A 14121-nucleotide genomic window follows, 5' to 3' on the forward strand; every position below is an offset into this window, starting at 1 on the left:
TCATTCACATGTTTAGTAAAATCTAAGAGTTCTTTTTTGGAGCCAACCCAAATAAAAACAAATCATCAATAAAACGTCTGTACATGATGATATGTTTTGCAAAAACTGATTCTAAAATAACTTCTTTTTCTCAGTTCATCAGGACTATATTTGCATAGATTGGGGTAGCAGCCCCTATTGCTACACCATTTTTCTGTCTATATATTTCATCATTATACTCAAAAAAATTATAAGATAAAATAGCATCCAACATTTCTGTGAACAATCTCACTTGTCTAGTGTTAAATAATCCTGAAGTACAAAGCTCCCTATTCACCATTTCCAACCCTTCTACATTTAGTATGACTGTATATAATGAAGCAATATCTGCTGTACCAACCACATGGAATCATCTATTTTCACATTTTTCACTAAATTTTAAATTCAAAGGAATCTTTAATATAAGATTTACTTTGTGCAACTAACTTCTGTAAATATTTATCTACAATGATGGCTAGAGGTTCTGTCTTACTGCCTTGACTGGCTACTATTGGCCTAAAATCAGGGCAATTCAAGCATTTATGGATTTTTAGGAAGTCCAAAAAAACTTCCTAGTTTGTTTTTTTCTACTCTAAAAAACTCCACTGTTTCTTTAAGTATTTTACTCAAGTATGGCACTACCTCTTCTTTCTTTCCTTGTAAACAGTATTTTTGCTTATATAACAAGTTGTTAATTTTAATTAGATTTGTTTTATATATTTCTCTTTCTTTTTCATAAAAGTAATTTTTCTTCTCTAATAAGTCTCTAAATGTTTCTTGACTTAATATTTTTTATCTCTCTTTTTCTTTTCTTCTTTTCTTCCTTATACATTCTAAAAATGCTTTTTAATATTTTTCTTTAAAATTAAGCCACCAAACAGTCAAATTCTTATAAAACTCCCTCATAGTCATATATTTTTTCCATAATTCCACAGGTTCTTTCTTCTCTTCTAAATCTAATTCATTTTCATTAATTCTCTTTATTCCTTTCCCTATTCTTTTATATTCTTCATCAAGGAAGGTAAGCAAATAAGACACCAAGAAGGAATATATGAAATAATTAAAGAATATGCATTGGAATTATTTAAGAGAGAAGAACACATTGAACAAATTTATAGAAGTGAAACATTAAATAAGGAAGATAATGAGTATTTAGAACAAAAAATAACCAGGAAAGAATTGAATGAAATTCTAAAAGATATTAACATGAATTCTGCAACAGGACTGGATGGAATTGAATATGGTATGTATAAAGAAATGAAAGAGTGGCAAAAACATTTTTTATAGAAGTTATGAATGAATGGTTAGAAACTGGAATTAAAAAGAAAGAGATGTACAGGAGTTATAAATTTAAATTTAAAAAAGGAAATAAAGAGGAGATTAAAATGGAGATGTATGTCATTTAGTAATACAGATTATAACATTTTTTACGAAAACAATAACAAAAAGGTTATTGAAAAAAATGGATAGAATATATGACCAAAATGTATTTGGAAGAAAAGGAAAAGGAAGTCAAGAGTTATTATAGATAATAAGAGAAATAATTGATGATATCATAAACAAAAATGTAGAAGTGAAGGTTATGATAGGGGGTATAAGTAAAGCTTATGATAATAATCAATATAAATCATTATGGGGAATTTTGTAGGCATATAATGTAAGCAGAAAATTTTACAAGTAATAAAATCTATTTATGAAAGGAACTATGTGAAACTAAATGTAAATGTCTGGATTGAGGAAGAAATAAAACTAGAATGTGAAATAAAGCATGGCTGCCCAGCTAGTAGTGTAATTTTCTCATTAGTTATGAATCTAATAGTTAAGGAAGTTAATAAAATCCCAAGTAGTGGTGGATACAAAACGATGAAGGAAGTACAATTGCCAATAATGTATAATTATGCGGATGATATTGTATTAATTGTTAAAAATAAAGTAAGGGCGGAAAAAGTAAATGAAAAATTAAGTATAAATTTAAAAACATTGGTTTAAGTATAAATAAAGAGAAAAGTAAAGGATTTGGTTTTGTAAGTATGAAAGGAGGTGTTGAGTTCAATGAAAAATATATAGATATATTAGGAATAACATTTGGAAGGAATGAATACAGACAACAACAATGGGATAATATACTCATAGAAGTAAAGGATATGACTAATTTTGGAAATCATATAGATATTCATATAGAAGAAAAATGCACTTGTTGAACACCATGGTAATAGGAAGAATTGCTTATGTTGTTAACATCTATATGATTCCTATTAAGTATGAAAAAGAATTAATGATTATATTCTGTTTTGTATGGGGCTCTACACTGAATCCAGTCAAAGTAGGGATTCTGTATATGAAAGAAAAGCAAGGAGGTTTGGGTTTAATAAGCCCAATAGTACATGCAGCATTTTTAATGTTATATAAGGTATTAAAAGGAATTATGAAGGAAAACAAAAACTTGATAGAAATGATATTATATTATAAATACAAGGAATTGTGGGAAGGAATGAATGGAAGTTGAAAAATGAAGTAAAAGCATTGTGACTGAAGAAATGAAAGAGTACCAAAACAAAATTGTGTTATGGAAAATAAAAAAGAATATATATAAGAAAAATGGAAAGGAATGGTACTTAAGTATTATGAAAGCATTTTATTGTATTGATCCATGGAAAGATTTAGAAATAGATAAGAAAAAAGCCATACTGATGAGATATAACTATAAAAAGATTAATGAATATAATGATTTTTTTTATGGAGATTGTCTATTAGAAAATTACCGGTTAAGGCAAATATGCTATACAAAAAAAGCAAGAGAGAATATGTAATAAATATGGACAGTTTGAAACTACTGAGCATGTGTTTTTGAAATGTGAAAGAGTTAATTTGTGGAAAGAAATATGTAAGGATAATAAGATAAAAAGTTTGTTAAAAATTTAACAAATAAATATGGACATAATAAAATTTGGTTATTATGGTGCATGTAAACAGGAAGAAGTGAAGGAAATGGACAGAGTAATATTTTATGCTTCATGGACTGTATGGAACAAGAGACTAAATGAAATTAAATACAATGGAAAATGGACTTTGACAAAAATTTTAGAAAAGAAATAATGTGTTGGTTGTGAATAAAAGAGTGCGGTGAAAATGCTTAAATTGACATTTATAATGTATGGAGATTTGTAAGTAGATGTAAATAATGTAAATATGTAAATAATATGTAATGTATATATCAATAAAAAAAAACTCTTCAGCGAGTTAGGAGGCTGTTCATTGTGAGACATCCTGCTTCCAGTCTGGGCACAGTGGCAGCTCGGAGAATCAGGATGGAATACAGTGAACATATTGGCACGGAGAAGTTATTTGAAAAAAGTAAGGAGTCTGAGAGAATGAAAGATCAGAATTGATGTTTAGTTTGAAGGGAGTCAAAACTTTACAGAAAGAGGAAGTGGAAGGAGAAAGAGCATTCAAGAGTGCAAATGAGATGCTGATGTTAGAGAAAGGAGAGGCACATGAAGAGTAATATGAAGGTTGTCTTACTTTCACAAGATTCAAAGTTTTTCTTTCAGGAAAGGTTGTTTGAAGGGGAAAGTGAATTGCAGTTTGGATGTATCATTACAACCCTTCAATCAGGTGAGTTGAGGGATGTTTATCTACGTGACTTTATTAACCAAAGTGAGCCAGAAAGTGAAAAAGTAGTGTAGGTATAAGGGTATTTTACAAAAACTGGATGTTGGGATGGATAAGTTTTAAAGAACATTATAAGATTTTTTTAGAATGGCAAATATTAAAAAGAAAATATGAGAAATAAAATATAAGGAATTAAGCAAAAATGTGTTTAGAGAGTTAGTAAGATACAAGAAAAACATTTTTGAAAGAGAAAGGAAGATGTATGAAATGAATCAAGAGAACATTAAAAAGTTGTCATTATTGAGAGTGGGACCCATTTTAGAGGAGAACTTCATGTTTCCATTCCAGACACAGTGGCAACCCAGAGAAACAGACAGGGAGATGGAGAGAGAAGGAGATGATGGAGTGGTGAAGGAAATGGAAGAGAAAGCAAATATTGAGACCAGAGAATGTGTAAAGGATTCTTTGAAAATGTTTTAAAGAAATCTGAATGATGGAGATGAGTAAGCAAATGATGGATGTATAATTACAACCTTCCAGTTGAGAGGGTTGTGGGATGATTTACTTAAAGAAGTGGTAGGTCAGAGTGAGCCTGAAAATGAAGGAGATGTTTCCTGGGTGGACATTATGGAGAAAATACAAAAGGAGGATGTGGAGACAATCCTGAATGATGGTGGGTAGATGAAAAAGAAAACATATGCAGAAAACATAAAAGAAGACAAAGTGGAGTAGCAAAAAGAAGGCGGTAGAAGAAGATATAAAATAGAAATACGTGATAAGGATTTAAAGTAAAGAAGCCAAATAATGGACAGGTATGAAGTGTGGGACAATTTAATAGCACCTTTGAGTGTAAAATCACATGACATAAGAGCATTTATTCTTATTAACAATGAGAATTTTGCTACATTATATTTGAAATTGTTTTTCAATGGAAATTTTTCTTGGGGAATATGAAAAAAAAAGACTGTAGCCCATGAAAAACATTTAACAGGCAGCAAAACAAAAATTCATGTACAATTTCAAGCAGAGGTAGAAAGACTTTGAAAGGACATTTGAAAACTGTATGCAAAAAAGTACTAGACATTGCAAAAGTTTTTCCAAAAGGGGCTTGTAGACTTTTGGCAATCTGGGATTGTAACATTGTGTGAAATAGAAAGAGAAAAAATTATAAATATAACATGCATGTTAAATTTGGATGGGAATAGGGGTGTCATAAGTTACTGCAGACAACCCGAAACATGTTTTTTTGTGTAGAATAGAAGGACATTTAGTAAGTAACTATAACAAAAGAAAATGTTATATTTGGAGGGAAAAGGGACATGATGCAAACAAATGTGATTTGAAATGTTGTAAATGTAACAAAATTGGATATTTACAGATGGATTGCAAAAATGAAAATAAGAGGAAGGAAAAAGAAAGAGAAGAAAATGAACAAATAGAAACTTTAGAAGTAGTAGAAATAGAAGAAAAATTAGATGAGAAAAAATAGAGAGGACGTAAAAGAAGGTTAGGAAATAAGTGAAGAAAAAGACATATATTTGGATATAGTAAAATAAAAAATGTATTGGTATAAGGATAAAATACAAAAAAAAAGAAAATTTAAAAGGATATGTACAAAAGAAAAAAGAACAAAATGGATGAAAAAGAACATATGCAGCTAATGATTGTGGGTTAGTATAATGGTCAAGGTATTTGACTCCCAGACACATATAGTGTTTAATTCTCACCTTTCAGAGGGATATTGGCTAAGATTAATATAGCCTATTAAGAAAGCTAACCTAGTATTTAGCTATTAACTTATGAATCCATAAATCTAAGGAAAAGGGAAAATGAAAATTTTAGAGTGTTTTTTCTAAATGTGAATAGTATTGAGGACAGTAAGAAGAATAGGAGTCTTGGAGTGGTGTAATACATGTGATGTAGATGTAATTATATTAGATGATACAAGACTTTTAACAAATGAAAGATTTGCAAACAAAGAAATTATGGGGAGGAAAATATAATCTGGAGTTTAGGAAATGACAGCTGTTCTGGAATAGCCATATTTTGTAAAAATACAATAAAGGTAATCCACTACCAAACATTAGCGGACCGGAGTTCCACTGTGGCGACCCCTAACCGGGATAAGCCAGAAGACACAACAACAACAGTAAAGGTATTAGATGTAACTTTAGCAACATGGGAAAATTGACCATTGTAGATTTAAAATGGAAAGAACAAGTATATAGAATTACAACATTATAGGCTTATACTAATTGTAAAAAGCGAAAGCATATTTCTTCAGACTATGTAGTGATAAATATGACTGTTATAATAACAGGAGACTTTAATTGTGATTTAAGAGGCAAGCTTAAAACAAAAAGAAATGATGTAAGAAAAATGTTAGAAGTTGTAAGATGTACTAAGTTAAAATGTTCCGACAAAAATTTATGAAATCGTGTACTTAGAAAAGAGGTATGTATAGGACTGAAATAGGGTATTTTATAGTATCAGAATATTTGATTGTAGCAGAAAGGGAGGTAATTGAGACAGGACTTTTGATCATCTTGCAACATGGATAGAGATAAAGGTAAAGAAAAATATAAAAATAGACAAAGGAATAAAAAAATGATAAATGAAAAAGCATGAAATGAATAAGGAAAGGGATTAGTAATACAGTCATGGAAATATCATATTACTATGAGAAAATTTCATAAAAATTGCTCTGAATGGTGGTTGATATTTAAGTAACAATATATTTTTTTTTACAGTGGCAGTATGATGTGAGAAAAGCAGAGAAAAAATGTAAAAACATATAATAATGCTTTGGAAGATTAGAATATAATGATATAATGTACTTTGGCAAAGAAAAATAATTATATGAAAGAAACCAAGAAAAAATACAAGTATTGTTATATAAGCAAAGATATGTTTTACAATGAAAAAGAGAATAGATATAGAGTAACAAACAAATTAGTAAAGGAAGATTGTGACATAATGAGAGAAATAAAAAAATGTGAAAGAAGAAAAAGAAAGAACTCAGGAAATATTATGAATAGTGTTGTACAATATGTACAATAAATGCTTAAAGAAAAAAGGTAGTCAAAAACATTGAACATAAAAAAGTTAAAAAAAAGAATAAAGGGCTGGAAAAATAAATTTCTTTAAATGAGCTAGATAAAGTATTAGGACAATTAAATATAGATTCAGTTGCTGGACCAGATGGAATATGGTATGAAATGTGTAAAACTTTAAGAGATTAGCAAAATAAATAAAGATTTTGAATGAATGGTTGAATGAATGTTTTATGTATAAAGAATTATGTAGTGGAATACTTAAATTAATATATTAGAAAGTAGATAGAAGACAATAAAAATGGAGGCTGATAGTATTGACATAAGGATTATAAGATCTTTATGAAAATAATACAAAAGACATTCGAAACTAAAATGAAAAATATTATGGAAGCTGTATTATGTAGTGTAAAGGGGAAGGTTTGTCAAGAATTAATGAAAGTTAAAGAAATTTTGGATGATATTATGAATAGAAAAGAAGAAGCGAACATCTTGATATGACACCTTAATAAGGCATTTGGTACAATTGAACATGAAATCTAAAAGATAATATTGAAAGTGTATAAGTAAGAAATTTAGGAAATTATGTACATCTGTATAGTAACAGTAAAGTAAACATACTTGTAAAACAGCTGGTTAAGCCAATAAATACATACGAAGAGTGGTATAAGGCATGGATGTCCAATGAGTTGTATACTGTTTGCATTAGTTATAAATGTGATAGTGTGTGAAATTGCAAAATGAAGGGGCAGGGTACATAACACCTGAAGGGTTAAGAATTCCACTTTTGTTAACATATGCAGATGGCATTATAATAATTGTAAAAAAGAAAATAGGGATAAAAGAAGTAATAGTTTGCACAAGTGAGTATCTAGATGTGATGGGGGCCTTTAAATAAAGAGAAAGGTTAAAGCTTAGATGATACAGTAAAGACAGAGGATATTTTACAATGATTGAAATTTCTGAGTTGGGTATACAGTTTAGGAATAAAGATATAAGTAGAATTCAGTGGGAAAAAAAACAAAAGAAATAGAACAAACCTGTCTGTTCTGGAGAACATGTAAATTACCATTCAGAAAAAGGCTTATTTGATAAATTCTGTACTGATGGGAAAAATAGCATTCTTAACAAGTGTATTCATGTTGCCAACAGTATTTGAAAAGGAATCGTTGCAGATATTTTTTCATAATTGTAAAAAAGAAAATAGGGATAAAAGAAGTAATAGTTTGCACAAGTGAGTATCTAGATGTTTCAAATTGAAATTCAAGATTGGGTCTTGGTTTCAAATAAAACCAAGACCCAATCCTCCAAAGGCAGACGTCCTGTCTGGTGGACCCCAGCCATAAACAAACTATACAATAGAAGGAGGAAGCTACTACATGATAGAGCAAAATCCTAAAAAGGGAAGGCATCTCTGATCAGTATTAGCAAAAAACTATGGGCACTCATAAAATCATCTAAGGCCAGCTTCGAAAGAAAAATTGCACAGGACACTAAGGATAATCACAAGGCTTTCTTTAGTTATGTTAGGAACCTGGGTGGGAATTCCCAGATATGCTAAGAATTAGTCCAAAATGACAAAAAATACACCGAACCCACAGACATTGACAACATCCTAGCTGACCGGTTCAGCGCAAACTTCTCCCCCCTCCCCACCAAAAGGGCAAATCTGTATCCCAACAAAGTGCTGCCCCCCTGACATCTCAGATGCTCAGGTAAGAGCTGCCCTCTCCAAAGCAAAAAACACAGCATCAATGGGACCAGATGGTGTCCTGGGCTCGTCCCATGAACTCCAAGAAGAGCTAAACCCAAACATAAAACTACTGTTCAATCTTAGCCTTACTACAGGATATGTACCCAAAGAGTGGCGTACAGCAACAGTGGTCCCTCTCCACAAAGGTGGTGCCTCAACGGATCCTGGAAACTATCGCCCCATAAGCCTGACTAGCTTGGTCTGCAAAGCTATGGAAAGGATCATCATGGACCTCATAAATAAAGATATTGGGGACCAGTACAGCAACAGTGGTCCCTCTCCACAAAGGTGGTGCCTCAACGGATCCTGGAAACTATCGCCCCATAAGCCTGACTAGCTTGGTCTGCAAAGCCATGGAAAGGATCATCATGGACCTCATAAATAAAGATATTGGGGACCTACAGACACTGGATCCTACCCAGTTTGGCTTTGTTAAGGGCAGATCCTGCCTCTTAAACCTGGTCGATTTCTTTGAAACAGTCACCAAGGCCATTGACGAGGGGAAGGTGGTCCACACAGCCTACCTGGACCTTGCAAAAGCCTTCGATACAATACCCCACTCGGGCATTATAGATAAGCTCACCAGCTTAAATATAAACCCCTATGTCACTAGATGGGTTGCAAACTGTCTCAATGACAGAACCCACATGGTTAGAATTGCTGGAGCCATGTCAGACTCCAAACCAGTTACAAGTAGCGTCCCACAAGGCTCAGTCCTGGGACCTGTCTTGTTCGGTATATATTCCTCGGTGGTACAGGCCAACACGGAAGGACTGTGGCTGACCAAGTTCGCAGATGACTGCAAACTGGGCGCCATAATCAACTCTCCAGCCGACACAAGCATCCTCCAAAAGGGCCTCATAGAAACAGACAACTGGTGCCAGAGCCATGGCCTCAAGCTAAACGCCAAAAAGTGTATAGTCATCCCCTTTGGCAAAAACAAAGTTGCCCACAAATTACCACATAGGTGGTAATCCATTAAGTACAGAAGAAGTCATTAGGGACCTGGGGACCCAAGTTGATAGCAATCTCTCATTTGACAACCACGCACAAAGTGGTTAGAAAAACATTTTATATAGCCCACCTAATCATGAAGGGATTCACATCTAGATCAGGAGGTCATCGCACTCTTTACTCATCCCTCATCAGGCCCATAATTGAGTACAATGCCCTTTGGGATGTACCTTACCAGACACCTGCAGCAACTGGAAAGACCCCAAAATTACCTCACCAAGAGGATCAAAGGGCTCAAACAGATGCCATATGCTGCCCGGTTAAAGAAACTCCAGCTCTACTCAGTGGCATACCGCCTGCTCAGAGGCGATCTGTGCCTGACGATAAAGCCATGTCCAACCCGAATTAATGGACATGCTGCACCTCAGAAAATCTAAATCCCATCGAAGCCACGTCGAGAGACTTGAACCTCAGCACTGAAATAAATAGGACATGCTGGAGGGACAGATTCATAACCCAGAGGCTCCCTTCACTCTGGAATAAAATCCCAGTCCAGGTTAGGCAGAGTCCCACATTGACTCTCTTCAAGAGGAATCTTGATGAGTGGATGGGAGATCGTAGGTTTACCCGGCTATCACTTCTGTGTCACTGTTAGACAGAGGCACAGTATACTAACCTCAAAAAAAGGCATAGCAAAATTAATTTAAAATGGGTGGTGAAAGCCAAACACACTCTGGCTAGGCTTATAAATGCCCTAGGGCAGATAGCCTAGTATGAACCTATGAACCTATTTATATTGGGTTCTAGATTAAATGCAGTAAAAAGAGGAGTTTTGTATGTAAATAAAGGAGGAGGCAGCTTAGGGTTAATTAACCCATATATATATGCTGCTTCATTAAATTAGTACAAAGTGTAGAACTGGATAAATGAAAAATATGAGAGGTTAGTTGTAAAATGAAAGAAGAAAAAGAAAGAACTCAGGAAATATTATGAATAGTGTTGTACAATATGTACAATAAATGCTTAAAGAAAAAAGGTAGTCAAAAACATTGAACATAAAAAAGTTAAAAAAAAGAATAAAGGGCTGGAAAAATAAATTTCTTTAAATGAGCTAGATAAAGTATTAGGACAATTAAATATAGATTCAGTTGCTGGACCAGATGGAATATGGTATGAAATGTGTAAAAATGTAAGAGATTAGCAAAATAAATAAAGATTTTGAATGAATGGTTGAATGAATGTTTTATGTATAAAGAATTATGTAGTGGAATACTTAAATTAATATATTAGAAAGTAGATAGAAGACAATAAAAAATGGAGGCTGATAGTATAGACTAATAAGGATTATAAGATCTTTATGAAAATAATACCAAAGACATTCAAAACTAAAATGAAAAATATTATGGAAGCTGTATTATGTAGTGTAAAGGGGAAGGTTTGTCAAGAATTAATGAAAGTTAAAGAAATTTTGGATGATATTATGAATAGAAAAGAAGAAGCGAACATCTTGATATGACACCTTAATAAGGCATTTGGTACAATTGAACATGAAATCTAAGGGATAATACTGAAAGTGTATAAGTAAGAAATGTAGGAAATTATGTACATCTGTATAGTAACAGTAAAGTAAACATACTTGTAAAACAGCTGGTTAAGCCAATAAATACATACGAAGAGTGGTATAAGGCATGGATGTCCAATGAGTTGTATACTGTTTGCATTAGTTATAAATGTGATAGTGTGTGAAATTGCAAAATGAAGGGGCAGGGTACATAACACCTGAAGGGTTAAGAATTCCACTTTTGTTAACATATGCAGATGGCATTATAATAATTGTAAAAAAGAAAATAGGGATAAAAGAAGTAATAGTTTGCACAAGTGAGTATCTAGATGTGATGGGGGCCTTTAAATAAAGAGAAAGGTTAAAGCTTAGATGATACAGTAAAGACAGAGGATATTTTACAATGATTGAAATTTCTGAGTTGGGTATACAGTTTAGGAATAAAGATATAAGTAGAATTCAGTGGGGGAAAAAAACAATAGAAGAAATAAAACAAACCTGTCTGTTCCAGAGAACATGTAAATTACCATTCAGAAAAAGGCTTATTTGATAAATTCTGTACTGATGGGAAAAATAGCATTCTTAACAAGTGTATTCATGTTGCCAACAGTATTTGAAAAGGAATCGTTGCAGATACTTTTTCATTTATATGGGGTTCTAGATTAAACGCAGTAAAAAGAGGAGTTTTGTATGTAAACAAAGGAGGAGGCAGCTTAGGGTTAATTAACCCAGAGATATATGCTGCTTCATTAAATTTGTACAAAGTGTAGAACTGGATAAATGAAAAATATGAGAGGTTAGTTGTAAAAATGTATGCATGTATGTATGTATATATATATATATATATATATATATATATATATATATATATATATATATATATATACACACACACACACACACACACACACACACATGTATGGTGACTTTTGGGGTGTGTTATAAAAAAGTAAAAGAGAAAAAGAGTGTATAAATTAAGAAATAAAATGCTACCAAGAAAAATATTTTTTGTGAAAATAAAAATTGATGATATAAAAAAAAGAAAAGTATGGTATAAGAATGTAATGATGAAACATTACTATGTAAAACCATGGGAAAATCTAACAGATGAAAAAGCTATAAAAATAAGAAGCAAATGGTGTAATCAGAAAGTAGAATGTTAGAATTTTTTGTGGAAACTGGTAATAGATAAATTACCAGTAAAGTGAAATATGCCATATAAAAAGGAAAGCGATATAGCACATTTACATTATCAAGAAGAAGAAGAAACTATAGAACATGTATTTTTGAAATGTAAAAAAATTTATGGGGAAAACAATGTAAAGAAGATCTTTTTGAAAATATAAAAGAAGTGGATAAAATAAATAAAGTTAAATATGGATTTTATAAGAATAGAAGTATAGAATATGTTAAAAGAATAGTAAAAAGTTATTTTATTTTATATGGGTTATATGGACTGAAAGAATAAATTAAATTATATTTAAAAGTAAATGGATCATAGCAGTAATAAGTAAAATCAGATGATGGTTATGTAAAAAGGAGTGGGGGTCTAATAGGGATGGAAATTTACTATGATTGTAAAGTAAATTATGAATATACGCAAACAGATTTATATATCTATATATTTGTACATTTGCAAATATTTGTAAATTTGTAACTATTTTGTAGATAAGATTTATTTTTGTATATAAATAAAAGACCCCTACTCTTTTTAATGGGTGCCATGGGATCTTTTTTATCCACCTTTGCTACCACCTACTCAATTAAATGGGGATTCAGTTTGACATCTCGTCCAAAGGATGCCACACACAGAAGTGCAGCATACTTTCCTATCTTACTGAGAGACCTTCCTCAATCGCACACAGTGATGCTGTCAAGGTCCTGGCAGTTGGAGCTCCCACAGCAGTAGTTCCCTGCTTTACCATAGGTTCATAGGTAGTAGGTAGGGACAGTGGGAATCTCATTAAACCATTTATCTGCATTACTAATTAGATGACGAGGCATTTGGCTACCTTAAGAGAGTCATAGTTACTCCCGCCTTTTACCTATGCTTTATTGAACTTTACTTTGATATTCAGAGCACTGGCAGAAATCCCATCACATCAACACCTGTCTCAGGCTTTGAAATGCTTTGTTTTAATTAAATAGTCAGATTCCTCTGGTCTGTACCAGTTCTAAGTCAGCTGCAAACTGCCAGATGATGTGGGACGCTGATCAGGACAGGTGTCTGCCGCAGCCAGGGTGATCCACAGATAGAGCCCAGTGTGCAACCGTATTTTGCTACTGGTCTTAGGTCTGCCATCATGTGTAATGAATTAAAAATATTTATTAAATGCTCTGTTGCAAGATTACAGAGTACAGCATAGCAAGGAACAGATACTTAGCAAGGTGTGCCATGCACAATATACCTTACTAAGTCACTGTTCCTTGTTGCACTGCATAGCACTATAATGCTACATAGCTGTAAAGTTCTCAGTACCAATAGGCACAGTACAACTTGCATAGCAGAACACTGTGCACTGCACATGTTGGTAATCCATTCAAAGAAAATATTCTTTGTTATGCCTCCTTTCATTGCCTGATCCATGTCTGTGATTCTCAGTAATGAAGCCAACTTAGATTCTTTCCACTTCTTCACCAGCAGACTCACAGAAAGACTTGCAACATACAGCCTCAGATCTCTTTTTAATCTCCGCACCAAACCTCCTCACCCCATGGACCAAACTAAGGTTAACACAGCATTCCTTCTCTATCATTTCCACAAAAATATGGGAAGCCATCCGAAAACATTTAACTGATACCTTTTCATTCCTCACATTTGGGAAAGATTTAAAAACATAACAAACAAAATATAAATACTTCAACATAGGAACTATCACCTTAGTTCTTTTAGAATAGTCCAAGAATATCATTTCTGTTATATCCTCTTATTGTAACTCTGAAAATACAATTTACTCATAAGTTCTCTCTCCTTTATGTTTCAGTTTGACATTGCACAAGATTGTGCTTTGTTAAATTTTACTGCTTCATTGCATCTTTGTTAAATTTTTAGTGAACACAATTGTTATCTGTTACATAGAATTGTCTCTTAATTTTTGTTCACACTTATTTGTGTTTATTTTTGTATTGCTTATGTAATTTTATACCCAGGCTGAGCCTAATAATGGTCC

The 14121-nt window shown here is 32.5% G+C and overlaps 1 protein-coding gene across 4 annotated transcripts in view; it reads left to right on the forward strand.

The window, feature by feature from the left end:
- COL18A1 (collagen type XVIII alpha 1 chain) overlaps nucleotides 1-14121 on the forward strand; it is a 1701455-nt gene that overhangs the window by 1683420 nt on the left and 3914 nt on the right. The window lies entirely within an intron of this gene.

This window comes from Protopterus annectens, chromosome 6.part1, assembly GCF_019279795.1.
Source record: "Protopterus annectens isolate FY-2018-M chromosome 6.part1, PAN1.0, whole genome shotgun sequence".
NCBI lineage: Eukaryota > Metazoa > Chordata > Ceratodontiformes > Protopteridae > Protopterus > Protopterus annectens.